Source organism: Hypanus sabinus, chromosome 29 (genome assembly GCF_030144855.1).
Source record: "Hypanus sabinus isolate sHypSab1 chromosome 29, sHypSab1.hap1, whole genome shotgun sequence".
Lineage (NCBI taxonomy): Eukaryota > Metazoa > Chordata > Chondrichthyes > Myliobatiformes > Dasyatidae > Hypanus > Hypanus sabinus.
Window position 1 is genome coordinate 12,008,816 of NC_082734.1, and position 27,305 is coordinate 12,036,120.

The 27,305-nt window shown below is 48.5% G+C and overlaps 1 long non-coding RNA gene across 1 annotated transcript; it reads right to left on the reverse strand.

Annotated features, from left to right (window-relative positions):
* Positions 1–7,706: 7,706 nt before the first annotated feature.
* LOC132382987 (uncharacterized) lies at positions 7,707–26,189 on the reverse strand. Its single transcript, XR_009508515.1, has 3 exons — positions 26,052–26,189; positions 11,782–12,013; positions 7,707–9,401 (listed from the first exon to the last, which is right to left on the reverse strand). It is a non-coding gene; the product is annotated as an uncharacterized LOC132382987 (long non-coding RNA).
* Positions 26,190–27,305: the final 1,116 nt, after the last annotated feature.

Below are 27,305 nucleotides of genomic sequence, written 5' to 3' on the forward strand. Positions count from 1 at the left end.
TGAGGCCAAGGTTCTGTCACCAACCTGTTAAGTTTCTTAACTTGATCTGGTTGCAGCTAATGATTGCCTTTTGTTTCAGCAAATGATATTGGTACATCTGGTGTGGTTTATTACTCTTTGGAACTGTTGCTCAAACTGTCTGAGTCGATTTAGAATCATAGAGAAGTACAGCTCAGAAGCAGGCCCTTTGGCCCATCTAGTCCATGCCAAAACCATTTAAACTGCCTACTCCCATCGACCAGCAAAGCCCTACCATCCACGTACCTCTGAGTTCTTTCCATGGAAGAGTGTTCCAGTGTCGTGGAGAGCGCTCCAAGTAAAAACATTAAAATTACTCTTTTGATGGAATACAAAGAGATGGATGAGGAAATATTCTGCTTTCTTCCAAAGTTGCCAATTGTAGGAATTATGCTCATAATATGCTCTTTTGAAGAACTTGTGTTGAACGTCAGTCTCCACACAGAGAGATTCCCGCCTCCTCCTTTTCCTCCTCTACTGTTGCTTCTCTGTAACTTTTTCTGAAGTCTCGCTTGAATTAAGATATCAAAATTCAGGCTATATGAGGTTATGTAGCCTGGTGAAGGTGACCCAGCAAATTGTCAGGAAGGATCTCCCAGGACTGGACACTATCTATTCTGGCAGACTCAGGGGGAAAGCAATCAGCGTAACCGGAGACACCACACACCCCGGCCACTCCCTGTCTGACCCGCTGCCCTCCAGCAAAAGGTTCAGGACACTAAAAACCAGAACAAATAGACTGAGGAACAGCTTCTACTGTCATGGTTACTTGAAATGACCAGGAGACGCAGACAATTCTTCGAGAAGTTTAAACCTTTATTTGCAAACAAAGGCTGAGGCAATCAATGAACTTGTCACCGAAAGCCCGCCGAGCTCCGGTGTAAAGCATTCTTTATAGTAATTTCTTATCTCAGTTACATTTCGGTTTTATCAGCATAACCAATCAATTTTTAGTTGCATATCATCTATACATTAACTAATCAATCGTTCTTGCCTAGCTCTCGGTGCGCCACCAGTATCTCTTTCCAGTTCACATCTTGGGCCTCATTCCTGGCCACGGTTGTTTCTCAGTCAGCCTCCCTTAACCTCCCTCACATTCCATTTCCTGTTCATACCATCCCCTCTGCCACCACTATCTCTTCATAAGCCATGCTGTTGTATAATATATGGAGTACATTTCAGCTAATTAGTGCTGCTAAGGATAAACAGGTCTTCTTTAACTGCCACAGTATGTAGCTAAGAGAATACAAGGTATCTAGTAAAACAATACATAGCAAAATGTGTCTAGTAAAATAATACATAGTAATATTCAGTACATAGGAGTGATTACATAGTATAGTAAATAGCTAGTACATAGTGATTATATTTCAGGTATATATAGTGATTATGTCAGGTATATTTCTCAATACTACCCCAGATCTGTGGCTTCCATCACACCACTCCCACAGAACAATGACTGAAACTGTGAGCACACACATGGACTCGAATACTTGCACTAATGGCACTTTGTGCTTTACTGTGACGTTCTGGTGCTGCTGCAACTTATTTTCTGCTACTTATCTATTTAATACTGTTTTTCTATATTACTGTCTTGTTCTTATCTACCGCTTTGTTTGATTGCCTGAGAGGAAGCCAAACAAAGTTTCATTGTACCTATGTGTAATGACAATAAAGATCATTCAGTGCAATTTAATTATTTATTTATTGAGATATATAGAGATAGATTTAATTACTGAGATCTGCGCAGGTACTGTAAACCGTTGTGCTAACACTATGCTACGGTGCCGGAGAGATATCGGTGTTTTCCTGGTCCTTCGATCCACGCTGCCCGGTAATCTCCGATTTAACCCTAGCCGGACCACGGGAAATTCACAATGGCCAATTAACCTACCAACTGGACTGTGTGAACGCACGCAGTGACGCGCGAACTCCTTACAGGCAGCAGCGGGAATTGAACCCGGGTCACAGGGACTGTGAACCGTTGTGCATCATAGAATGGCACAGCACAGAAGCAGACCCTTCAGCCCAACATGTTCATACTATCCCATCCCAGGGCAGTACTGTGGCAACGCACCCGATTCGGATTCTAACCGCTGGCAGCACATCTGGCGCCAACCTGCAGAGCGAGTGAGCAAAGCGATAAGGTCGAATTATTACTACTTCAAAAATCAGAGCTATTAACACACCCAAAAAAAAACGCTGGGAGGAGACACCGAGGTCGTAAATAGACGCGGAATAAAACCAAGCGTTTCATATTGCTACAACGTTTCAGGGGCGATCAGTCACTGTAATAAATATTCCTTTGCACTTTTTTTTAAAATAAAGCACAGTTGTTGTTTTTAAATCCCATGACTTGTTTCGGAGGGGAAAAGGAGACAGACACTTGACAGCGCGGCGGAAAGGGAACCAGACGCCGACTGCAATCCAGACAGACAGTCGCAGAGGGGGAGAGGGGAGAGGAAGTGACACGTCAACGGAGCTGATCGGGCAGTCCATTTGTCCCCCTTGATTTATTATTCTCTGTCGGGCAATTGACCGGCAAACACCCCCCTCCCACACACACACACACACACACACACACAGCATTGATTGACTACTTCTGAGAAGCAGAGATGCTTGAAGGAAAATGATTATTCAAGAAAATGTTGGGGGCGGGGGATTTATAGAGGATTCTGTTCATTTCAAGAAGATGAGGATTCTCTGCCAAGTAAACAGTGGTAGGGCCATTAAAAAAAAACTCATAGCAGGCGATGAAAATTTCTCTTGAGTGTCGTTCCGGGGGAAATTGACCTCGGCCAACCGAACTTTGCAAGGAATGAAGTTCTGATCGATGGTCGGTGGTTTCGAAACGTTTCCAGGTGTGAACAGTAGATGGCAGGCGAGAGCAGCGCAGGCTCCCATCCTCGGGTTGTCCCCTCCCTGGTCTCAACTCCTCCCGAGTGGCTAACAGTAACTCTTGGCTAAAACCATCGCTGCGGCGCAGAGAGCCACGTGGCACATTTCCCGAAACAGCGGGCAATATTGTTGATACGTTACATAGAGAGGCCTTAACGACCACTAAGAAGAAAGTAAATATTTTGCAAAAAAAAGTCACAAGACGGAGAAAAAAAATTGCTGTAGAAAGCCCCTCTGCTGGATAATGCTTAATTGCATCGTAAGTGCAACTCAGGAGAGAGAGGGAGAGAGAGAGAGAAAGTGAGTGAGAGAGAGAGGGCGAGAGGGAGGGAGGGAGAGAGAGGGAGAGAGAGAGAAAGTGAGTGAGTGAGAGAGAGAGGGCGAGAGGGAGGGAGGGAGGGAGAGAGAGGGAGAGAGAGAGAAAGTGAGTGAGAGAGAGAGAGGGCGAGAGGGAGGGAGGGAGGGAGAGAGAGAAAGTGAGTGAGAGGGCGAGAGGGAGGGAGGGAGAGAGAGAGGGAGAGAGAGAGAAAGTGAGTGAGAGAGAGGGCGAGAGAGAGGGAGGGAGAGAGAGAGAAAGTGAGTGAGAGAGAGAGCGAGAGGGAGGGAGAGAGAGAGAGTGTGAGAGAGAGGGCGAGAGGGAGGGAGGGAGAGAGAGAGAAAGTGAGTGAGAGAGAGAGAGGGAGAGAAAGTGAGAGAGGGCGAGAGGGAGGGAGGGAGAGAGAGAGAAAGTGAGTGAGAGAGAGGGCGAGAGGGAGGGAGAGAGAAAGTGAGAGAGAGAGGGAGAGAGAGGGAGGGAGAGAGAGAGAGGGAGGGAGAGAGAGGGCGAGAGGGAGGGAGGGAGAGAGAGAGAGAAAGTGAGTGAGAGAGAGGGAGTGAGAGAGAGAGAAAGTGAGAGAGAGAGAGAGAGAGGGCGAGAGGGGGGAGGGAGGGAGAGAGAGAAAGTGAGAGAGAGAGAGGGAGAGAGAGAGAAAGTGAGTGAGAGAGAGAGGGCGAGAGGGGGGAGGGAGGGAGAGGGAGAGAGAGAGAAAGGGAGAGAGAGAGGGAGGGAGGGAGCGAGAGAGAGGGAGGGAGGGAGCGAGAGAGAGAGAGGGAGGGAGGGAGCGAGAGAGAGGGAGGGAGGGAGGGAGCGAGAGAGAGGGAGGGAGGGAGGGAGCGAGAGAGAGAGGGAGGGAGGGAGCGAGAGAGAGGGAGGGAGGGAGCGAGAGAGAGGGAGGGAGGGAGGGAGCGAGAGAGAGAGAGAACAAAAAAATCTGGGGAACACCTAAACACAGGAGACTCTGTAGTTGCTGGAAATGCAGACGCGAATGCAGAGGAACTCAGCAGGTCAGGCAGCATCTATGGAGGGGAATCAGATGTCGAAGTTTCGGGTCGAGAACCCTCATCAAGACAGCGTTGAGTCCTGATACACGTATTCAGAAAGTTGAAGGGTCAGCTAGTTATTCCTCTGCAAAGATAGAGGAACGTCTTGTGGGGACGGGTCTCTGGTGCTCTTTGTAAACGAGGTCTTGTTCCTGCATGTTCTCACAGTGCAGTTACTTTTTACACTGAAGAAGCTCCTCGTTAGAGTTTCCGGACGGCGGGGGGGGGGGGGGACGACAGTTTAAGTACAAAATCCCCTTTCTTTTGGAGTTTCCATGTGCATGTTAACGTTTTCAAATTTTGTTGGCATCTGTTTGTCCTCGTTTTGGGACGTACTGAGTTGCTGCTGTTAAATAAAAGCGGATTTTCTTTGCATTACCCTGGGACCGGGTGCTTATGCCTACCTCCACCATAAACGAGCGACAACTCCACGCGGCCGCCGTGACCAGTGACAGGCGCCTCCCGCACCCGGTGGCACCGGGACCGGGGTCCCGTTCCTGAACGACACACGCGAAATGCTGGACGGACTCGGCAAGTCAGGCAGCAGCTCTGGAAACGAGTGAAGAGCCGGCGTCTCCGGTGCAGATCTGACCTGTATTGTGTGCCATCCAGGGAGATAACTTCATCAGGTCAGTACTGGGGAAAAGAGCGACCATGCAGAGAGTGCAGTGCTGACGGACAACACTGAGAGCAAGCTCATGACAAGGTGGATTCTGAGGTCAAGAGTCTACCTTATTGTACCAGATCTCCATTCTACAGCGGGATAGAAACTTGCCCTTCCCTTGGACAACATCGGTGGCGTGGAGAGGGGAGTCTTGCAGCTTGGGCAACTGCCGGTCTTCCATTAAAACAAAACCCTGCCCAGGTTTATGCTCCAAGGTGCAAATCCAGGGTCTGAGACTAATGGAGGCCTACATACTACAGAAGCTGCCTTTGAGCCTGGAACCATGAGCTACCGGCTTTTATATCGACTGTGCAGAGGGAGAGGAGAGTGAATCTCCCAGGGTGGGAGGGGTCTTTGATTATGTTGGCAGGGCCCATTATCGTCCTGAGGGGCCTGGCAGCACTCTTTAATTCCAGTGTAATTATTGAATCCCATATTGCAAATGTGAGCCAGATGTAAACTAGTAATTGGAAAGGGCCCTTTTATTCGATCCCACACCCCGGCGTGATTTCCTCAGACCAGGGGTCCCCAACCTGGAGTCCATGGACCCCTTGCTTGATGGTATTGGTCCTTGGCATAAAAAAAGGTTGGGAACCCCTGCTGTAGACTTATCAACGTCCTCTTCAATAGAGAACTGATTATCTGACTCCACCCTTACATTTAGGGTATGCCAGGGTTTTAAAAGCCTTGTGAGAAATCATTTCTGCCCAGTCAGTATTCAGACAATTCTAAATACCGATGCTCCACAAGGCTGCGTCCTCACCCCCAACTCTGCCGCCTAGATGCTCGTGGCTGTGCGGCCAGATTCTACCCCGACTCCCATTTGCAAGCTGGCAGATGGTATCACCGTAGTGATCAAGTAGAGATGAGTCAGAACACGGGAAGGAGATGGAGAACTTTATGACATGGTGTCAGGACAGCAGACTTTTGGCCAAGAAATCCCACCTTCCTCAGGAAGCTAAAGAAATTCACCCTGTCCCTGTCAACTCTTACCATTTTTTTTTAAATCAATGCAGCAAACTCCATCCTCAACACATTCTACAGGGGTTGTATTGAGAGCATCCTGAGTAGCTGCATCACTGCCTGGTTCGGAAATTGCACCATCTCGGATCGCAAGACCCTGCAGCGGATAGTGAGGTCAGCTGAGAAGATCATCGGGGTCTCTCTTCCCGCCATTATAGACATTTACACCACACGCTGCATCTGCAAAGGAAACTGCAATATGAAGGACCCCACGCACCCCTCATACAAACTCTTCTCCCTCCTGCCATCTGGGAAAAGGCACCGAAGTATTTGGGCCCTCACAACCAGACTATGCAACAGTTTCTTCCCCCAAGCTATCAGACCCCTCAATACCCAGAGCCTGGACTGACACCTTACTGCCCTATTGTCCTGTTTATTATTTATTGTAATACCTGCACTGTTTTGTGCACTTTATGCAGTCCTGGGTAGGTCTGTAGTCTAGTGTAGTTTTTTTCTGTGTTGTTTTTTACGTAGTTCAGTCTAGTTTTTGTACTGTGTCATGTAACACCATGGTCCTGAAAAACGTTGTTTTGTTTTAACTGTACCAGCAGTTATGGTCGAAATGACAATAAAACGTGACTTCACTTGAGCATAGAAAGCATTCTGTTGGGATGCATTATGGTTTGATGTCACGATTGCTCTGCACGTGACCACAGGAGACCGCAGAGAGGTGTGGACACGGCTCAGCAAATCACAGCCACCAGACTCCCCTCGATGGACCATGTCTGTACTTCTCACTGCCTCAGTAAAGACCGCCCACCCACCCCAGACGTCCTCTCTTCTCTCCCATCAGACAAAAGATAGAAAAGACTGAAAGCCCGTAAAATACTGTACAAACATCTTAGGCACATATACAGTGTATATATACACACACATATACTGTGTATATATACACACACATATACAGTGTATATATACACACACATATACAGTGTATATATACACACACATATACTGTGTATATATACACACACATATACAGCGTATATATACACACACATATACAGCGTATATATACACACACATATACCGTGTATATATACACACACACATATACAGCGTTTGTATACACACACATATACCGTGTATATATACACACACATATACAGCGTATATATACACACACATATACAGCGTATATATACACACACATATACCGTGTATATATACACACACATATACAGTGTATATATACACACACATATACCGTGTATATATACACACACATACCGTGTATCGCTAGGATACCTAATAGTTTTGCTCAGTACTGTAGTAATTTTATGTATTGCAGTGTAATGCTGTAAGTAAAAAAAAAACAAATTTCATGACGTGTGTGAGTGATGATAAACCTGATTCTGATTTGGGTCTCTATTGTGGACTGAGAGTGGGAAGGGGGCAGGGAGAGGGGAATCATGGTAGGGAAAAGGGGAGAGGGGAGGGAGTGGGAAGCACTAGAGAGACACTCTGTAATGAACAATAAACCAGTTGTTTGGAATCAAATGCCTAGTGTCTCAGGGCTGGGTGTGTCTTCACCCCCGCCATCACCCACCCCCCCCCCCCCACATCCCTGGTACTCCTCCTTTGTCCCACACCCCTCCCGCAGTGCTTCACCCTTGCCATTCCCTACATCCTTTGCTCCTGCCGGATTTACAGACTCACTCTCTGCCCCATGTTGACAAATACAGTGCTGTGCAAAAGTCTTAGGCACCCGAGCTATATACATGTGCCTAAGACTTTGGCACAGTACTATGCCACCACAGGCAAAGGCAGCTTCTACAACACTGTTGTCAGACTCTCGTGTGATAAGATAGAATTTTGGCCTCACAATCTACTTTGTTATGATTTTACACTATCATTTAGTGACTGCTCTTTATCGGTAGTTTTTACACTTTATTCTGGATTGCCGATGTTTTACCCTGTGTGCTGTGTAATGACCTGATCTGCATGAGCAGTAGCCGAGACAAGCTCTTCACTGTATTTAGATAATGTGATAATAATAGACCAATTTCAATTCCACTGCGTTCTTTTACGTGCTGGACTCCAGGAAGGCTGGAGTTCTGTGGCTGAAGGAGACACTCGGTGGAAGGTAGGCGCCTGAGTGGGCCTCTCACCAAGGGAGCAGGGAGGCTGAGGGTGGGGTTGGCATTTCAAGGCAAGACCCTACCTCAGGGGCATGAGGGTGCAGGGACGATAGGGAGGCAGTATATCGAAGTGAGGGGGGGGGGGGATGAGAGAGGCAGGTAGGCGATGGGCGGAACCGGGCAAGGAGACAAAATATTAAGCAGGCACAGCTTTGTGGGCTGGAGGGCCTGTATTGTGCTGTAGGTTTTCTTTTCAAATCTTTTTATTATTATTATATTATTCCAAAATAACACAAGTACATAGAAGGAACAACACTTACAATGCCTCAAGGAAAAAAAAGAGATTATCTTAAAGATTGAAAATTTTGTGAATAAAAAAACCCCTACGAAGCAAAAAAGTGGGGGGGGGGAGAAAAACCATTAGGAGTACAACCCATGCATCATACAAAAAGCTTTTAAAAATAAACATCAAACGCCAGCAAGAAAGTGCTGTAGGTTTTCTATGTTCCCGTGAAATGAATAAACAGTTGACTTTTCACGCTAAGATCCCCTATCACACTCCACTGAGTTCCTCAAGTCACGATCAAAACACGGATCTGTCACCTTAAGATTCATTTTCCTGCGGGCGTTCGCCGTAGAACAAAGAAATACAATGGAATCAATGAAAAGCCACACACAAAGATACAACCAACGTGCAAAAGAAGACAAACTGTGAAAATACAATAAATAAATAAATAAATAAATAAATAAGCAGATACATATATAAATAGACAGATAGATACATAATGAGCGAGTGAGTCCGTAGGTTTAGAAACAGTTCAGAGTTGGGGTCAGTGGGGTATCCAATCTGGTTTAGGACATTTATGTAGCCATATGCTACCTGGAGATTCATTTTCTTGTGGGCATTCGCAGGAAAATAATACAGTGGAATTTATGAAAGCCTTTACATAAACAAAGACTGATAAACAACCAATGTGCAAAAAAAGACAAATTGTGCTAATAAATAGATATTGAGAACATCCGTTGTCAAGTCCTTGAAAGTGACTCCATGAGTTGTGGAATCAGTTCGGAGTTGAGGTGAGTGAAGTTATCCACTCTGATGGCTGAGGGGTAAGAACTGTTCCTGAACCTGCTGGTGTGGGGCCTGAGGCTCCTGTACCTCCTTCTCGATGCCAGCAGTGAGAAGAGAACGGATGGAGTGGGTCCTTGATGATGGATGTTGCTTTCTGGTGGCAGAGCTCCTTGCAGATGTGCGGAATGGCGGGGGGGGCGGGCTTTTCCTGCGATGCGCTGCGCTGGGTTGTAGGCCACCTGAGTGGAAGATGAAGAGATGTTCTCTATTTTCTCTGTGCCTCATGTGGCTGCGGATCAAAGGACGGGAAGCTGGAGTGATATGCGACCAACAGCTCAGCACGTCTGTTGCGGGTGAGAGCAGACGTGCAGGAAATGGAGGAAATGCATGTGAGGACTCCATCAGCTACACCTGCCCAAACTCCTTTCCCCTTCCCAGACAGGACACCGCCAACCTCCACATGTAGCACATCAGGGTCACTGAGATAGGGGCAATAAGCCACCCCTCGTAGCAACAACACAGTCCATTATGGATGTCCATCCTGTCCAACTCCTGTGTGGGGGAGTTTTCAAAATGGAAAAGCCATTGCACTGTGGGGCAGTTCACTCTCTTGACCTCGAAAGTTCAGGTCCGGTGGTATGAACAAGCATCACAACAGAGGTCTGCCTTGGCTGCACTGGATGGCCATGGCATCTCCTGTGCCTTGCGTGCCCTTTGCTCGCTGTGGAGCATTGCAATACCACCTTCCTGGCCGTTGGATTTCACTGTAGATCACATCCTGGTTGGATAAACTGATTAGGAAGGCTGGCTCTGTTACAGGAGTCAGACTGGACACACTGGAGGCTGTGCTAGAACAAAGGACCCTGTGGAAAATCCTGGCAATTCTGGACAATGTTTCTCACCCTCTGCATGCCACTTTGGCTGAACAGAGGAGCACTTTTAGTCATAGACTGAGACAACTGTGCTGTTCCAAGGAGCGCGATATGAGGTTATTCTTACCCTCAGCCATTAGGCTCTATAATGAGTCAACCTATAGCTGGGGAAGTGATGACCCCTCCTGCTAGACTGGTTGAGGTAACTTTTTTTTTATTCTTTCTTACTTCTCTTTGAATAATTGTACATTTGTGTCTGTGCACTTGTAATGCTACTGTGACTCTGTACTTCCCTTTGGGATCAATAGAGTATCCATCTATCCGCCCAGCCCACCAGGGTTGACTTCTCATGCTCGAACAGGCATGTCCCTATCTCACTGGGGTGTGAGGCTGCCGGCTACCCTCGCCTGCTGAAGAGGTGTATCGGGGAGTGGCTGCTGTCGCACGCAAACAGCTACTTGAAGCTGCGGGTGAGAGTTAAGTCTCCAGCAGGGACCAAAGATAAGAATCGATACGAACAGCCCCCTGACCAAGGGCGCTACCTCGCCCTGGACACGCCACATGGTTGCGGTGAACTACATATACCTGTCTGGACATGCCCCCCTGCTGACGGCTCCTGTGGCCCCTCCCACAGACCATGGCTCCTCCCACGGACCCCGGTATAAAGGCGATTGGGGACACCGCCCCGGCCTCAGTCTCCAGGATGCAGTGTGGTGGTCAATTGCTGCTTGTTCTTTCTTCCAGCCAATAAAAGCCTATATCTCGCCTCACATCTCCGAGAGTTATTGATGGTGCATCAATGGTGGATGTTGGCTTCCCGAGATATTGCCTTCTGTGTTCCTGCACTTGGGAGTTTCCGTACTCAGCCACAATGCAACGTCCGGATGCTTTCCATTGGACGAAGGTGATGGGGAGAAGGCAGCAACGTGGGGTTGAGAGGGAAAATAAGTCAGTCAAGAAGGAATGACATGGCGGACCTGATGGGCCAAATGGCCTAACTCTGTCTCTATGTCTTACGATCATCCTCCACCACTCCTGCCAGTTCCAACACAAACCATCACCGGTCGTGTCTTCCCTCCACCTCCTCCCCCTTCCTTTTCGCTTTCCACAGGGACCACTCTGTCTGGGACTCCCTAGTCCCCTCACCCCTCTCCCCTCTCCTGCAGTTGCAGAAGGTGAAACATCTCTCCAGATATCTCCACCAGCACCATCATGTTGTCAGGCGCCCTGCGGGCCTGGTGATGCACCATCAATAACTCTCAGAGACGTGAGGCGAGATGTAGTCTCTAATTGGCTGGAAGAAAGAACAAGCAGCAATTGACCACCACACTGCATCCTGGAGACTGAGAGGCCGGGCTCAGGCCTCGATCGCCTTTATACAGGGGTCTGTGGGAGGAGCCACAGGAGCAGTCGGGGGGGGGGCGTGTCTAGACAGGTATATGTAGTTCACCACATTCACCCTCCCCCCATTTGTTTTAAAAGAGAGTCCCCATGGGGCGAAGTTTCTTACAAGTATATTTACAGGTTAAGTCTATCAGGTGGTCGAATCTGTCGCTGCGATCTACGTAGCACCGGCTGTGATTGCACAGGTGCTGGTGGTGATTGCACCGGAGACGGTGGTTGTGCTGGTTCCAGCCTAACTGGAGATGTCAGCCCACTAGGCGTCAGTGATCCCTCATGTATGTGTGAGGCGCCTGGTATATGCGCGTGTGAGACGCCCGGTATGGGAGTGTCGTGAGGAGTCTGTGTAGGGCTCGGTGTGCGCGGTGTCACCTCGGGTACAGGGTTCATAGTTACCGTGGAGTATTCGGGGTAGTGGTCTGCTGCTCCTGTGGGTGCCAGCTCGCGGACAGAGACCGTGTCCTCCCGCCCATCAGGTAAGACCACGTAGGCATACTGGGGGTTCGCATGTAGAAGGTGAACCCTCTTGACCAGCGGGGAGTATTTATTGCTCCTCACATGTTTCCGGAGCAGCACAGGCCCCGGGGACGTCAGCCAAGCTGGTAGGGTGGTCCCAGTGGCAGACTTCCTGGGAAAAGAGAATAGGCATTCGTGAGGGGTGGCATTGGTGGACGTACATAACAGAGAGCGGATAGAGTGCAGTGCCTCAGGGAGGACCTCCTGCCATCGAGAGACCGGCAACCCTTTTGACTTAAGGGCTAAAAGTGTGGCCTTCCACACTGTGGCATTCTCCCTCTCCACCTGTCCATTTCCCCGGGGATTATAGCTCGTGGTCCGACTAGTAGCAATGCCCCTAGCCAGCAGATACTGGCGCAGCTCCTCACTCATAAAGGAGGACCCTCTATCACTGTGGATATAGCAAGGATATCCGAACAGAGTGAAGAGCTGGCGCAGGGCTTTTATGACAGACATGGCAGTGGTATCGGGGCAGGGGATGGCAAAGGGGAACCGCGAGTACTCGTCAATAATGTTGAGAAAGTAGACATTGCGGTTGGTGGAGGGAAGGGGGCCCTTAAAGTCAACACTCAGTCACTCAAAGGGGCATGTGGCCTCGATAAGTTGCGCCTTTTCAGGATGGTAGAAGTGCGGTTTGCACTCAGCGCAGACTTGGCAGTCCCTGGTCATCGTCCTGATGTCCTCCAGGGAGTAAGGCAGGTTCTGGGCTTTCACAAAATGGTAAAATCGGGTGACCCCCAGGTGGCAAAGATGTGCGTGGAGGGCGTATAGCTGGTCGAGCTGTGCGCTAGCACATGCTCCCCGGGATAGGGCATCAGGGGGCTCATTGAGCCTCCCAGGCCGGTACAGGATATCATAGTTGTAGGTGGAGAGTTCTATTCTCCACCGCAAAATTTTATCATTTTTGATTTTCCCCCACTGTTGGTTGCTGAACATGAACGCAACTGAGCGCTGGTCGGTCAGCAAGGTGAACCTTTTGCCGGCGAGATAGTGCCTCCAGTGCCTAATAGCCTCCACTATGGCCTGGGCTTCTTTCTCCACCGCGGAGTGCCGAATTTCAGGGCCCTGAAGGGTACAAGAGAAGAATGCTACTGGCCTGCCTGCCTGATTGAGGGTAGCAGCCAGCACAAAGTCGGAGGCGTCACTCTCTACTTGGAAGGGAATGGTCTCGTCCATCGCATGCATCGTTGCTTTGGCAATGTCCCCTTTAATGCAGCTGAAGGCCGCGCAGGCCTCGGCAGAGAGGGGAAAAGTGGTAGACTTGACCGGGGGCGGGCCTTGTCTGCGTAATGGGGGACCCATTGAGCATAATAGGAAAAGAAGCCCAGGCACCGTCTGAGGGCTTTGAGGGTGGTGGGAAGAGGGAGTTCTAACAGGGGCGCATACGGTCGGGATCAGGGCCAATGACCCCGTTTTCAACGACATACCCAAGGATAGCGAGTGGGGTGGTTCCGAACACATACTTGTCCCTGTTATAAGTAAGGTTCAGGGCTTTGGCCACTTGGAAAAATCGTTGGAGGTTGGTGTTGTGATCCCGCCAGTCGTGACCACAAATGGTGATGTTATCCAGTTAGGGAAATGTGGCCTTCAGTTGGCACTGGTCCACCATCCGGTCCATTTCGCTCTGGAAGACAGAGACACCATTTGTGACACCAAATGGGACGCGCAGGAATGGGCCGCCCGCCTCGAAGGTGGTGTAGGGGCAGTCCTCTGGGCGGATGGGGAGCTGGTGATAAGCGGATTTCAGATCTATTGTCGAGTACACCTTATACTGAGCTATCTGGTTGACCATATCCACGATGCGGGGTAGGGGGTACGCGTCAAGCTGCGTGAACGTATTGATGATCTGGCTATAGTCCACAACCATCCTATTTTTCTGCCCAGTCCGAACAACAACCACCTGGGCCCTCCAAGGACTTGTGCTTGGCTCAATGATCCCCTCCCTGAGCAGCCGCTGCACCTCCAACTGAATGAAGGCCCTGCCCCCACACTGTACCTCCTGCTTTTAGTTGCCACAGGTTTACAGTCGGGGGTCAGGTTGGCGAACAGCGGTGGGGGAGGGATCTTGAGGATGGAGAGGCTGCAATTGGTGTCAGTAGCGCAGCTGTCGGCATGGCGCTGGGTGGGATGTGTGGGTCGGTGTGTGTGTGTGGTCAGTAACGGGATATATGATGAAGTCCCACAAAACTGAGGATTCCTGACAGTGAGTGGTGGGAGGGGCCCATCATATGCCATAGTCACAATTTCGAGGTGGCTCTGGGAGTCCAGCCCCAATAGCACAGGTCGCACAGTTGAGGCATGACCAGTAGCGCAAAGTCCTGATATTCTGTGCCCTGCACCACCAATGTCGCTACACAACCCACCCGGATGTCTGTGGAATGCGACCCAGAAGCCAAGGTGACCCTCTGGCTTACCGGCTGTCACGAGTCCGCAGCGTTGCACCGTGTCCGGGTGAATAAAACTCTCAGTGCTGCCCGTGTCAAACAGGCAGCTAGTCCTGTGCCCCTCCACCAGGATGTCCACCATTGACCTCGCAAGCTGGTGTGGGGCGCTTTGGTCGAGGGTCACAGAGGCCAGAGTTGAATCGCCGTCTTGGTGCCCGGTAAACACCGGCGGATCGGGGGTGGGGCGAGGTGGCACCAACAAAGATGGCCGCCCCCATGTCTTGCACGAGGCGGGCAGGCAAGCTGGTGGCGACCAAGATGGCGGCCCCCATGCCTGACACGCGGCGCTGCTCGACCCGGCTCGTGGTTCAGACTTACAGACCTTGGCGAAATGGCCCTTCTTTCCGCAGCTGGAGCAGGTCGCTTCTCGGGCCGGGCAGCATTGTCGGGGGTGCTTTTCGAGTCCACAGAAGTAACACTGCGCGGACTTGCGACTGGCAGCAGCTGTGGTCGATTTGCTCGTGGGTGGCGGGGTCTGCAGCGTCCACGGAACCGGCGGGGGATCGCGCGGCTGGACAGCATCAGCGTTATGCAGAGCAGCCTCCAGCGTGTCGGCCAGCTCGATCGCCCAGCGTAAGGTAAGGTCGGCGTTTTCCAGCAGCCGCTGGCGCACGTACACTGACCTGATCCCCGTAACAAAGGCGTCTCGTACCAGGAGCTCCGCATGCTGTTCCGCCGTCAGTCCCCTGCAGTCGCAGGCCCGCACGAGTGTCCGTAGGGCCCAGACAAACTCAGCGCTCGACTCGTCCGTCCGCTACTGCCGCGTCACTAAGCAATGTCTTGCGTAGACGGTGTTCACCGGCTGCAGGTACTGTCTTTTGAGGGCGTCCAGTGCCCCTTGGTAGGTCAACAGGTCCCTGATAAGGGAGAATACTTTCTGGCTGACTCTGGAAAGGAGGATTTTGTGCATTGTGGCAAGTTCAGTCACGGGAATCACTTCCAAGTATGATTGGAAGCATGCAAGCCAGAGTTCAAAGGCAAGAGCTGCATCTGGAGCTTGAGGGTCCAAGTCTAATTTTTCCAGATGTAAAATACTCTCCATGTTTTAAAACTTCCAGCCAATAAAACTGATGCACCATCAATAACTCTCGGAGATGTGAGGCGAGATATAGGCTTTTATTGGCTGGAAGAAAGAACAAGCAGCAATTGACCACCACACAACATCCTGGAGACTGAGACCGGGGCGGTGTCCCCAATCGCCTTTATACTGGGGTCTGTGGGAGGAGCCACAGGAGCAGTCAGCGGGGGGGCGTGTCCAGACAGGTATATGTAGTTCACCACACCTGTGCACCTGTATTTGTTCATTGTCATCTTGTCAGGCCTTTGTGCTTTCTGCTTAATCTCATCAAGTTTATTTTGACTGGCATGGGTGTTCCCCGTACTGTGATTAGTTAAAGCGGACTCCCTAGTAGTGCTTATCGCAGGGTCCTTCAGTTTTGGGAATGATTTGGCTCATGGTGTCACTCATTCAAGCCACCAATGTTCCGTTAGAATTCCATAAGACCATAAGATCAACTCCTATGAATAAATTCTTATTTATGCCTGTACATGGGAGTCTGCCATTCCTCCATCCAGCCTTTTCTCAGCACATACTGTGCCACCAGGAGATCCTTCCAGGTGAGGCAGACTTTCACGTACTTTTCCTCCGACCTGGTCTACTATTTTGAACGCTCACAATGTGGCCTCCTCCAGATCGGCAAGACCAAGCATGGACCTGGCAGTTATTTTGTACTCTGTCTGCAATGATAGTCCAGATTCCTGTCATTGAAACTCCCCCTCCCATTCCAACACAGGCCTGTCTGTCTTTGGCCTTCTCTGTCGCCAAGGTGAAGTCAAATGTGGAACACTTCCCCCTTCCATCAGCTCCCTCCCCCCTCATCTGCTTACACCTATCACCGATCTCACCCTTCCCTCGCGTTCTGTATTGGTTACATTCCTTCTACACTCTCACACCTGAGGCATCGACAACCCCTTTGCCTCCACAGATGCTGCCTGACCCTCCGAATTCTTCCAGCAGTTTATTATTGCTTCCAGTATCTGCGTCTTTTGTGTCTCCGCTCAGCAAGGAACTTGACGCCCGAGCTTCCAGCGGAAATTATTCCATCATCGGTTTCCTTCGTTATTCTGAGTTCTTCTCTTAAATCACCCAGTCATCATCAGGTTGACAATCTCTGCCTTAGAGCATAGAACATTCCAGCCCTTTGGCCCATGATGTGATGTCCTTTTAACCTACTCCAATATCAACCTAACCCTTCCCTCCTCCATAGCCCTGCATTGTTCTATCATCCGTGTGCAACCCCCTCTCCGAGCTCGTATGCAAATTTGGCTCGTTAGCCAGCTCTGCTAATGACCAGGGGCTCAGCAGCGAGAAGGCCACCCTTCTTAAACGATATACGTCTCGGGTCGATAAGATATGGGTTCAACCAAACAGGATGTTAGGATGTTTCGATTAACGGAACCACGATTTGAGTGAATGCTGTTTAAGTACTGCCCATACACAACTATCCATCAGCAAGAAATAACAGGTCATTCACAGTTATAAAGAAAGTGTATTTACTAATTTCAGCTTTATCAAACTGTTATTAAGAGAGAAAAAAAGAAATGGAAAAAAATAAAAGGCCTCATTACAATTAAACCAGTCTAAAGGCGGACTTGCATTGGAGCTTGTATTGTCCAAAATCTGGGTGGGACCATTATTCACGGCGCTGATTTCTCATCACCAACTTCCCACCTTGGACTCCCTCATCTCGCGAAGCACTCCTTGCAATTGTGTCATCCCGTCAGACTGAGTCCTACAACCATCCCCCCCCCCCCACAATCTTCTCTCTCCATCTCCTGCCAAAAGACCACAAACTCCACCATTGTCCATCACAAATCTCGCTCCACACAGTTCTCCCAATTCCACCAGCCTGACTGGCTAACTCAACGCTCCTAAGTTGGACATCATTAGCCCTTCATCTTTAGCCAAAACCCAAACATGCCATCAGCAGGACACATTGCATTTGCAGAAAGCTACTAAATGAAATGCCCTCTACATTAGCTGTAAAAATCTTAAACACATGTTATAGAGTCATACTGCGAAGAAACCGGCCATTCAGCCCAACTGGCCCATGCTAACCACGAATGCAATCTAATCTCATCCCACTTGCCCTTGTTTGATCCATATCCCCGAAACCTTTCCTACCTGGTGCTCTCCCAGTGTCTTTAAACATGGTTAATGTCCACAATGAGTTTCTTAACTGTTCTTAATATAGCTTCCAGACCACATCCCCAGTACCTCCCTCTCTCTTTCCAGCCATTACATAAAAGCGATAAAAAGATTTACTAAACGCAATGAAAAAAATTAGAAACTCCAAATGAAAAGCAGTAACAAATAATTGCAAACAGTACTCAAATCTATTTAAAGCTACAAATAAAATTATTTCTTCATTTAGTTACAGTAAAAACAATTTCCGTTAACAATTTTAGACAGTACGTTAGCACTCCAACTGCTTACTACTTCATTGCTTTTTTATCTTTCAGTGAGAGGGATGGGCTTGGTACAGTAATTGCAGCTTCTCAGCGTCAGGCCAAACACCACTCAGAACGAGTCTCAGATCCCCACGTTCAGTAATTTGCAGTCTGTTTCGTTGCTTTGAAAGAAGTTGAGAAAGAAGGTGACTTCAAGATGGTGCCAGCCAACAATGCGACTAACAGCGATGTCCTGCAGACAGTTGACAAAATCACTTATTCTTTCAAATATGGTTCTGCTACTGAGCTGCGTGCAACTGGAACCTGTGATCTACACTTTGTTAGTGTGTTTTTTTGGGCCAATTCAGCAACCTGGTGCTTTGCTGCCTTCGAGGAACTTTGGCAAGGTTTAGAGCAGAGTGTGCGGCCCAGAGTCTGGAGACGGAGCGTGTGACCGTGATTAACTCCATTACTCCTCTCCGGTCGAGCAAGGTTGAAGTTGCCGTGGATAAGAGTGTAGGACGGGCGGGTGTTTGGCACTGGTTTGACCGGTCTTCCACTCCCTATGGATAGCTGCTGTCAGAGGAAAGTACAGGAGTTCTGGGATCCACCTTGCAAGGATTGATCGGCGAGGCTATGGACTCATTTTGGGCAAATTTGAGGTTCATGTTGCATCTGTTTCTGGATTCGGGTTATTCTTTTTTTTAAAACTGTTTACAATCAGGGCAATAGATGCAGACTGGGGTGCTTCAGCAGAGAATGCTCCGCGACTTGCAGTGAGCTAACGGCACAACACTGAACTGAACCAAACTGCGTACTGCTGGACTCCCAGTTTGATGTTCCATCCAGTGAGGTTGAGAACAGCTTCGGGCACCTGGAACGTGACACCGCTTGGTGCTTGGATAGACTGGGAGCCCAAATGTTGGGTACGGAGGTGGGGGGTGTCAGGCTGATATCACTCACTCTCCTGCGAATGTTCAGTACTTTCTCCGCGGCAAAGAGCCTGTGAACTGATCTGGCCGCTCAGTATTTCTGCCCTGCTGGTGTGAAAACTAGGGGCCAAGGCTGCTCCGGGAGCGAATCTGGACTCGGTGTGATCCAGAATGCTATTGACTTGCTTCTACAACGTGTGTGTGTGTTTTTTTTCTCTTTCTCTGCGCAGTAGTTTTTTGTGGGGTTTTTTTGTCCTGTTTATTGGGTTGTTCGAGCTCCTTGCTTTGTGGCTGCCTGTAAGCAGACAAATCTCAAAATGTATGACTGATACATTATTTGATAATAAATGCACCTTGAATCTTTGAATGCTTGATATTCCACATGTCGTTCCCTCACTTTTTACCATTGCGAAATCGGTGCTTTTCTCAAACGCTGTGCGTTTGATGTTTTCTTGAACTGGTTCCACAGGGTTTTGTGACTGCCTACAGGAAGACAGATCTCCAAGTTGTATTATGTAGATATATTTTGATAATAAATGTACTTTGAGTCTTTGAAGTTGGGTGACTAAAACCACAATCTGCTAAACATGGCGTTGGAAAGACAAGAAAGAACATCTTGACCTTTTTCTACAGCACAGGATAGTGTTCAGACTCTTCTTTCTCCAACCAAAAGTCTTGCTGTGACTTTCTGAATGTTGGCTTCAGCTCAAAGTCATTTTGTGGCGAGATTGGTTCGTCCTCCATCCATTTCCTCATTACAAGTGTTCAGGAATAGACTTCTAACCCAATCTGGAATTTGGATTGAGAGAAGATTCTGAAATCTCTCTGACATATCGTTACACGGCTCACCCAGGCGGGCAGAGTATGCTTGAAGATCATCATCTGGCATTCTTTCCTTTTCTTCCAAACTCAAAGAGAAATTGGAAAAGGTCAATGTTGCACTTCAAATTAGACAGAAATGTGGAGACGACTGATTTAACTTTGATAAGATTCACATAATTTCCCTGGAACGATTTCATTAAACTTTGTGAATAATTCTGGCAAATAAGCAATGTCATGCCTAATATTCTTGGGGTGATTACTGAATGAAGCATTTGAGTCTTCAATGAATTATAAAACAGCTTTAAAAAAGCACGTAAAAGAGTCTCACGGTTTCCTTTTGACGTCTGTGTGCAACAGCATGGATTCAAACTGCTCATCATTCTCAATACAAAGCTCTCAAAATAGTTGAGAATTGAGAGCGTGGGACTCGATTTATTTACTGCTGTGTATTTAATGATTTCTGCAGCTGATCACTTGGTTTTTTTTGCAACAAGACGTCTGTGAATTACACAGTGAATGGTAAGTATGATAGGTACAGCTTTTTTCAAGAAGGTAATAATGCCACAGCAGTGCCCTGTTTTTGAAGGTGCCCCATTTGTTTGATGAATTGCAATGAAATGTTATATGAATCACTACTCTTTTGTAAAGTGCTGACAAACATGTTTTGAAGTACAGTGGATTCCAGTTGACTGGGACATATCAGGACCAGTACATTTTGGCCCAATTAAGTGGCTGCCCCAGTTAGACAAAGTTTCATGGCAATAGTTACAAAGGTATAAAAAGACAAACTGAGTAACAGATTATGTATTTAAATGAATGTAGAACATATTGGAACACGAGCAAACTGCTACAATATTATAAAACGTAATAGTTATCAACAAAGGGATTCATCCAGTGTCCAATGTATGTTCTTTTGATAGATTGTAAATGAACAAAATCAGTGCAGGTACCTAATGCAGATAATGGACTGCCTTCAGACAACACTTTTGAAGACTGCATCCTGCAAATGTTACAAAATCCGAATCAGATATACATATCTTTTAATATCACTGGGATATGTTGTAGAATTTGTTGTTTTGCCGCAGCAGTACATTATAAGCCATGCTAATAACAACTATAAATTACAATAAGTACTACATATATATATATATATATATAAAGAAATTAAATTAAATAAGTTGTGCAGAAATATACATGGATTCATTGTCCATCCAGGTATCTGATGGTGGAGGGGAAGAAGCTGTTCTTGAAATGCTAAGGGTGTGTCTTCAGGCTCTGAATCTCTTCCTTAATGGTAGTAATGAAAAGACTGGGTGATGGGGGTCCTTCATAATGGACGCTGCCTTTGTGTGCCATCACCTCTTGAATGTGCTCTGGATGCTCAGGAAGATGGTGCTCAAGTTTACACTTCCCATTGTAACATTCACGATGATTGCTGCTGCCTTTAAATTCTTCATAGTTCCTCACTTATTTAAGTAGAAAAGCTGTTTCATTTTCATCCCCGGCCGTTTCTGGCATCTCCAAGCCTGAATGCTTGAAACTGCGGTGAGCAAAACAGTTCCGGATTGTCTTACTGCTTGCTACTTGCCAACTATCAGTGAAAAAAAATCTCTGCTTTTTAAACACAAACACATGCAGGTCACGCTATTTAAAAACAGTTTTCTCTAAGCACAGTATAATGTATAATGTCCCCATGACATGCACATGACTGCTGCTAATTAGAAACTGTTTGGCCACAGTCTTCTGCCGCAATTAAATGGCATAGAGTTCCAAATAAACGATGGGGGTGTCAGCTTTTCGCTTGATTTGTGTCTGTTGCCTCAAATAGGCAGCTGCCCAGTTTAACTGATGGCCAAATTAACCGGAATCCATGGTACTTCCAATTTCTGAACATTTTTGCGACGTGACTGAAAATAAGCCGAGTTCCTGTTTAGTTTATCAGAATGTATTCTCTTCAGATGTTCATGAGCTTTTATGAGCTTTCAAAAGGGCAGGTTCTGAACTTCACCCCATCACAACCGTGGTTATATTTCATTAGGAGAGCTGATGGGTCGCCACAGGGGTACCGACCGGGGTGAACATCGCCATCTGGTGGGGAGGCAGCACGGCGCAGAGGCGGTAAAAGCTGCAGAAGGTTGCGGACTCGCTCCACCGAGGAGATCTTCAAAAGGCAATGCCTCAAGAAGGCTGGCATCCACCAGTAAAGATCCTCGCGTACATAGGAGTGGTGCAAACACTCGAGTCGAGTATGACGTTCTCCTATTAGGTCTCTAGGGAGCTGTAGAGGCTGATCCGGGAACCTCAAAACCGGGATGTTAGGGCGATGGAGAATGCCTGTGTGTGACTTTCTTTAACGTGGGGAAGGCTGATGCACGGGCAGCCCACCGCACGGTCTTTGACAGATCGGGGTCGGGGACCCTCCACCTTCACCGCCGTTGTGATGCGTCATCATCTCCCGCCAGCTCCACCATCGAGGTCTTGGCTGGGTCACTCTTTGTCTGGAACCTCCCCTTTTCCCTTACCAACATGGGGTGACTCTACCAGGAGCTAAGCTCACAGGGTCTCAGGAACTCACAAGCCTCTCCACCACGACAAGGGGACAACCCTCAGAGAAGATCCAGGGCGTGTCTTCTTCTCATTGCTACCAGCAGGGAGGAGGTACAGGAGCCTGAAGACACACACTCAACATTTTACTAACAGCTTCTAATGTCGGCCATCAGGGAGGAGGTACAGGAGCCTGAAGACACACACTCAGCGATTCAGGAACAGCTTCTTCTCCTCTGCCATCAGGGAGGAGGTACAGGAGCCTGAAGACACACACTCAGCGATTCAGGAACAGCTTCTTCTCCTCTGCCATCAGGGAGGAGGTACAGGAGCCTGAAGACACACACTCAGCGATTCAGGAACAGCTTCTTCTCCTCTGCCATCAGGGAGGAGGTACAGGAGCCTGAAGACACACACTCAGCGATTCAGGAACAGCTTCTTCTCCTCTGCCATCAGGGAGGAGGTACAGGAGCCTGAAGACACACACTCAACATTTTAGTAACAGCTTCTAATGTCGGCCATCAGGTTTCTGAATGGTCCATGAACCTGTGAACACCACCTCACTATTCCTGTTTTGCACGATTTATATTTTTATTGTAACTTTTTATGTCTTGTGCTGCTGGCGCAGAACAAATTTCACAGCACACGTCAGTGATAATAAAACCAGGTCTGATTCACGGGCTGCTCCTCGTCTCTGACAGACCCCGCTCTGGCCTTACATAATTTCTTATCGTAACTTATAGTAAATTTTTATGTTCTGCACTGTACTGCTGATGCAAAACAATAAAGTGCACAACATGTCAGTGATAATATTGGCTGATGGGATGGAGAATCATCTCCACCAAAGGAGCTTCTGCCCTCATTCTCTCCGCTAGTCTGCAGGTCACCCTTGGGCAAGGTGGAGCACCTGCTTAGCCCCCCCGATCAGGCTCATGCGAAGCTGTGGGAGCAGGTGGTGGACGGTCGTATGAGCAGCCGGTGCACATCACAAGTCCTGTTTACACGACCACTGACGCCAGGCAGGTAATCTCTGAAGAGTGTTGATAATGGGTGGGGTCCCTGGTCTTGTAAAGACGCTGCCCAGAGAAGACAATGGCAAACCACTTCTGTAGAAAAATTTACCAAGAACAATCGTGGTCGTGGAAAGATCGTGATTGCCCACATCCATCAACACAGCACGTAAAGAACAAACCAATAATGATAATAAACCAGATCTGTCCTCTCCCACCAGATTTCCCCTTCTCCAGCCCTCTTCTCTTCCAGCAACTTCCTAGTTCTTTATTTCACTCCCTCCCCCTCTCCCAGTTTCACCTATCTTCTGCCACCATGTACTTCTTCCTCCCCTCTCCCCGTCTTCTTCCTCTGAATTCTCCCCTTCCTGTCATCCCGATGAAGGGCCTTGCCTCAAAATATCGACTGTTTACTCTTTTCCATAGATGCTGTCTGGCTTGCCGAGTTCCTCCAGCACTTTGTGTGTCTGATTCTCTGGATTTCCAACATCTGCAGATTTTCTCTTGTTTAGAATGAACCGGATTTTTGTTCAGCCTTTCCCACCACCCACCCCAGCTGCCTATCGCCCCCGCATCACTTGGATCTTCCTACTACTCACCACCCCTTCCCTCCACCTCTTTATACTGGCCATCCCCCCTCCAGCTTTCAGTCCAGACAAAAGATCTGGACATGAAGCGTTGACAGCCCGTTTCCTTCCGCAGATGCTGCCCAACCCATGGGGTTCTTCCATTGTTTTGAGTGCGGCTCCAGATCCCAGCTTCTGTCATCTCTCACATCTTGTTCCAGTCTCTGATTAACATTCTCCATTCTGTATGAGGCTGATGGGTCCTGAGAGCTGTTATATTGGCCTTGTTTCCGTGAAATAATTGCAACCAGACGCGAATCCCAATAACAATCCACCACAAGAGCAACATCAAAGGATTAAGAGCAAACATTTCGACCAGTTTATGCAGACTATCATCGCAAAAGTTCTGAATGGGTGCATATTGCTCGGAGTGAGTCTTTCCTGATGTTGATGGCCCATGTTACATAAGGGAGCTGTTTGAAGTTCCCGCTGGCCCCAGTGTCAAATGGAAGCCAGTGAGTGAGTCAAGTCTGGGTTATGTAAACCGGCATCTGTTCGAAGTATGGTTACTTGTAACTAAAGCAGCTTCAAACCATATAAATCTAACAGGCTGAAACACTTACAGAAGAGGTTTACTTATAAGAAATATTACAAAACGATAAATCGAGGTTTGATGGGGGAGGTGGGGAAGAAGAGGTTGACAAGCAAGTCTTTGGCGGAAGGAATCAGTCAATTAAAGGGAGGTGTTGAATGAGTTTGGGTAGGAGGGGGCCTCTCAGTAAGGGAGTTAGAGTGTGAGGGGGTTAGGATATGAAGGAGTCCCTCAGTGAGGGTGTTAGCATGTGAGGGAGCCTCAGTGAGGGGATTAGTGTGTGAGGGAGCCTCAGTGAGGGGATTAGTGTGTGAGGGAGCCTCAAAGAGAGTTAATGTGTGAGGAAGCCCCTTAGTGAGGGAGCCTCAAAGAGAGTTAATGTGTGAGATGGCCTCTCAGTGGGGGCATTAATGTGTGAAGGAAACTCTCAGTAGGAGGGAGAGGGTATGGAGGAGCCTCTCAATGAGAGAGTTACTGTGTGAAGAGAATTAGTGTGAGGGAGCTTCTCAATGAGAATGAATGAGTGAGGGAGTCCCTCAGTGAGAGAGTTAGTGTGTGAGGGAGTTCCTCATTGGGACAGTGAGGGAGCTGGTCGGTAAGGTTGTCATGTAGTAAGGGAGTCACTCATTGTGGGAGGAGAAGGTGAGGGAGGGAAACACGATGATGGGTGAGGCTGTCTCACTGAGGGAGACAATAGGTGAGGGATTGGAGGGGAAGGAGGTGATGGCAGAGGTAGTGCCCAGTACTTGTTGCGAGGTGGCCAGATTGCTCGGCACTGGAAATGTGGATGAGCTGGGAGAGTTGCCTTCACACCACACGGATATCCCCCGCTCCAAACCCCAGCGGGCAGCAATGTCAGCCCATAGACCCAACCAGAGCAACACCTGTGTAACACATGTCAAATACTTCACATATGACACTGAGAGGTGTGATACCCCTTCAGGAGAGGATTCACTACAGCCAGCAATTGAGGTGGAGCTGAGACCCCATCTGGGAGCAATTTCTAAACCTCTGGAGCCAGATGCAATCCAGAGAAACTAGCTCCAGGTCATCGGCTTTTGGGTAGATGGGAGAAAGGCGGACAGCGCCAGCAACCTGGGTTCAATTCCGGCCGCTGCCTGTAAGGAGTTTGTACGTTCTCCCTGTGACCACAAGGGTTTCCTCCGGGTGCTCTGGTTTCCTCCCACAGCCCAAAGATGTACCAGTAGATGGGTTAATGGGTCATTGTAATTGTCCGGGATTAAATCGGGGATTGCCTGGCAGCCTGGCTCGAAAGATCGGGAGGTCTGCACCGCACCTCAATAGACAGATAAATAAATAATTAGGTTGATTGGTCACCTGGTGTAAGGTCCGCGGGCTGGAATTGCCTGTTGCTGTAGCACTAAATAAATAAAACAATTAAATAACATAGATATACGGGGAGGAGGAGAAGAATTGATCCCGCGTTCCAATGAAAAACTATTGCCGATATTAAGCCTGTCCACCATCTACAAGGCCCGGGTCAGGAGTGTACTGGAATACTCGCCACTCGCCTGGATGAGGGCAGCCCCATCAACACTTAAGAAGCTCGATACCATCCAGTACAAGGCAGCCCACTTGATTGGTACCCCTTCCACCAGCCTCCAATCCCCCCACCATCGACCGTGTGTACCATCTACGAGATGCGCTGCGACAACACACCGAAGTTGGGCAGCAGCTTCCAGACCCACGACCACCACCGTCTGGAAGGACGAGACCAGCAGATACCTGGGAACACCCCCACTGGGAAATCCCCCTCCCAAGTCACTCACCATCCTGACTTGGAAACATATCACTGTTCTTTCATCGTCGCTGGGTCAAAATCATGGAATTTCCTCCCTGACAGCACCGTGGGTGTACCGACACCTCTGGGACTGCAGCTCGTCACCACCTTCTCAAGGGCAACTAGCGATGGGCAATAAATGCTGGCTTAGCTGGCAATGCCCTCGTCCTGTAAATAAATAAATAATAATTAAAAAATAACTCAGTGTCTCTTGCCAAATGCGAATGGACCCTCACATTGCTGGCTGGGCAATGATGTGATCTTGTGCACTTAACGCAGTCCTGGGTAGGTCTGTAGTCCAGTGTAGTTTTTTTCTGTGTTGTTTTTACGTAGTTCAGTCTAGTTTTTGTACTGTGCCATGTAACACCATGGTCCTGAAAAACATTCTCTCGTGTTTACTGTGTACTGTACCAGCAGTTATGGTCGAAATGACAATAAAAAGTGACGACTTGACATGATGTGATGCGGAGAACTTCACACTGACAGAGATCCCTGCGCGCCGCTGATGTTGACTGCAGAGGGGTGCCCATGTTACCCACGGTGAAATAGATCCACACTCACAGGGTAAATCGATTCTCAGAAGTGGAAACCACGACAAGCAAAATTATCCCCAACTGAACGGTTTATAAATGGCCCCGATGAGGGATCTTCGGCCTGGAATGTTAGTAATTTCTCTTTCCACAGATGCTGCCTGACCTGCCACGTGTTTCCAGTACTTTATGACAGAACGGACGGCGTTTACAACAGTGGTGTAACTTGGTCCTGTCTATGCCTAACTTGAAATTAAGTGCCCAAAGTGTAAAAATAACAATTTTACCCCATGCAGGTGGCCAAAATGGCGTGGTGACGAGAGATAGCCATGCATCTGTCCAGCCGTTGGTTAATCTGAACTCACAAAATCTGGGCCCATGTCACAACCGGGACTAAACAAAGCCGCTGTGGTTCCTCCTCTGGTCCGGGGGCCGCGGGAAGCCCCCCCACCTCCCCGTTCCCAGAGACACGGCTGTAGGACACACGCACGGCAGGATGGCCCAGAAAGAGTGGATGCAGACAGGAGATTTCCTCTAGTGGGGGAGTCAAGGGCCAGCGGGAACAGCCTCAGAGTACAAAGACAGGTGAGGGGGAATGTCTTTATTCGGAATGACCTTATGGTCTTAATCCATTTGGTGCCACGGCAATAAATGTTAGTCGTAGAAAAATACAACACAGGAACAGGCCATTCAGCCCATCTAGTCCACGCCTA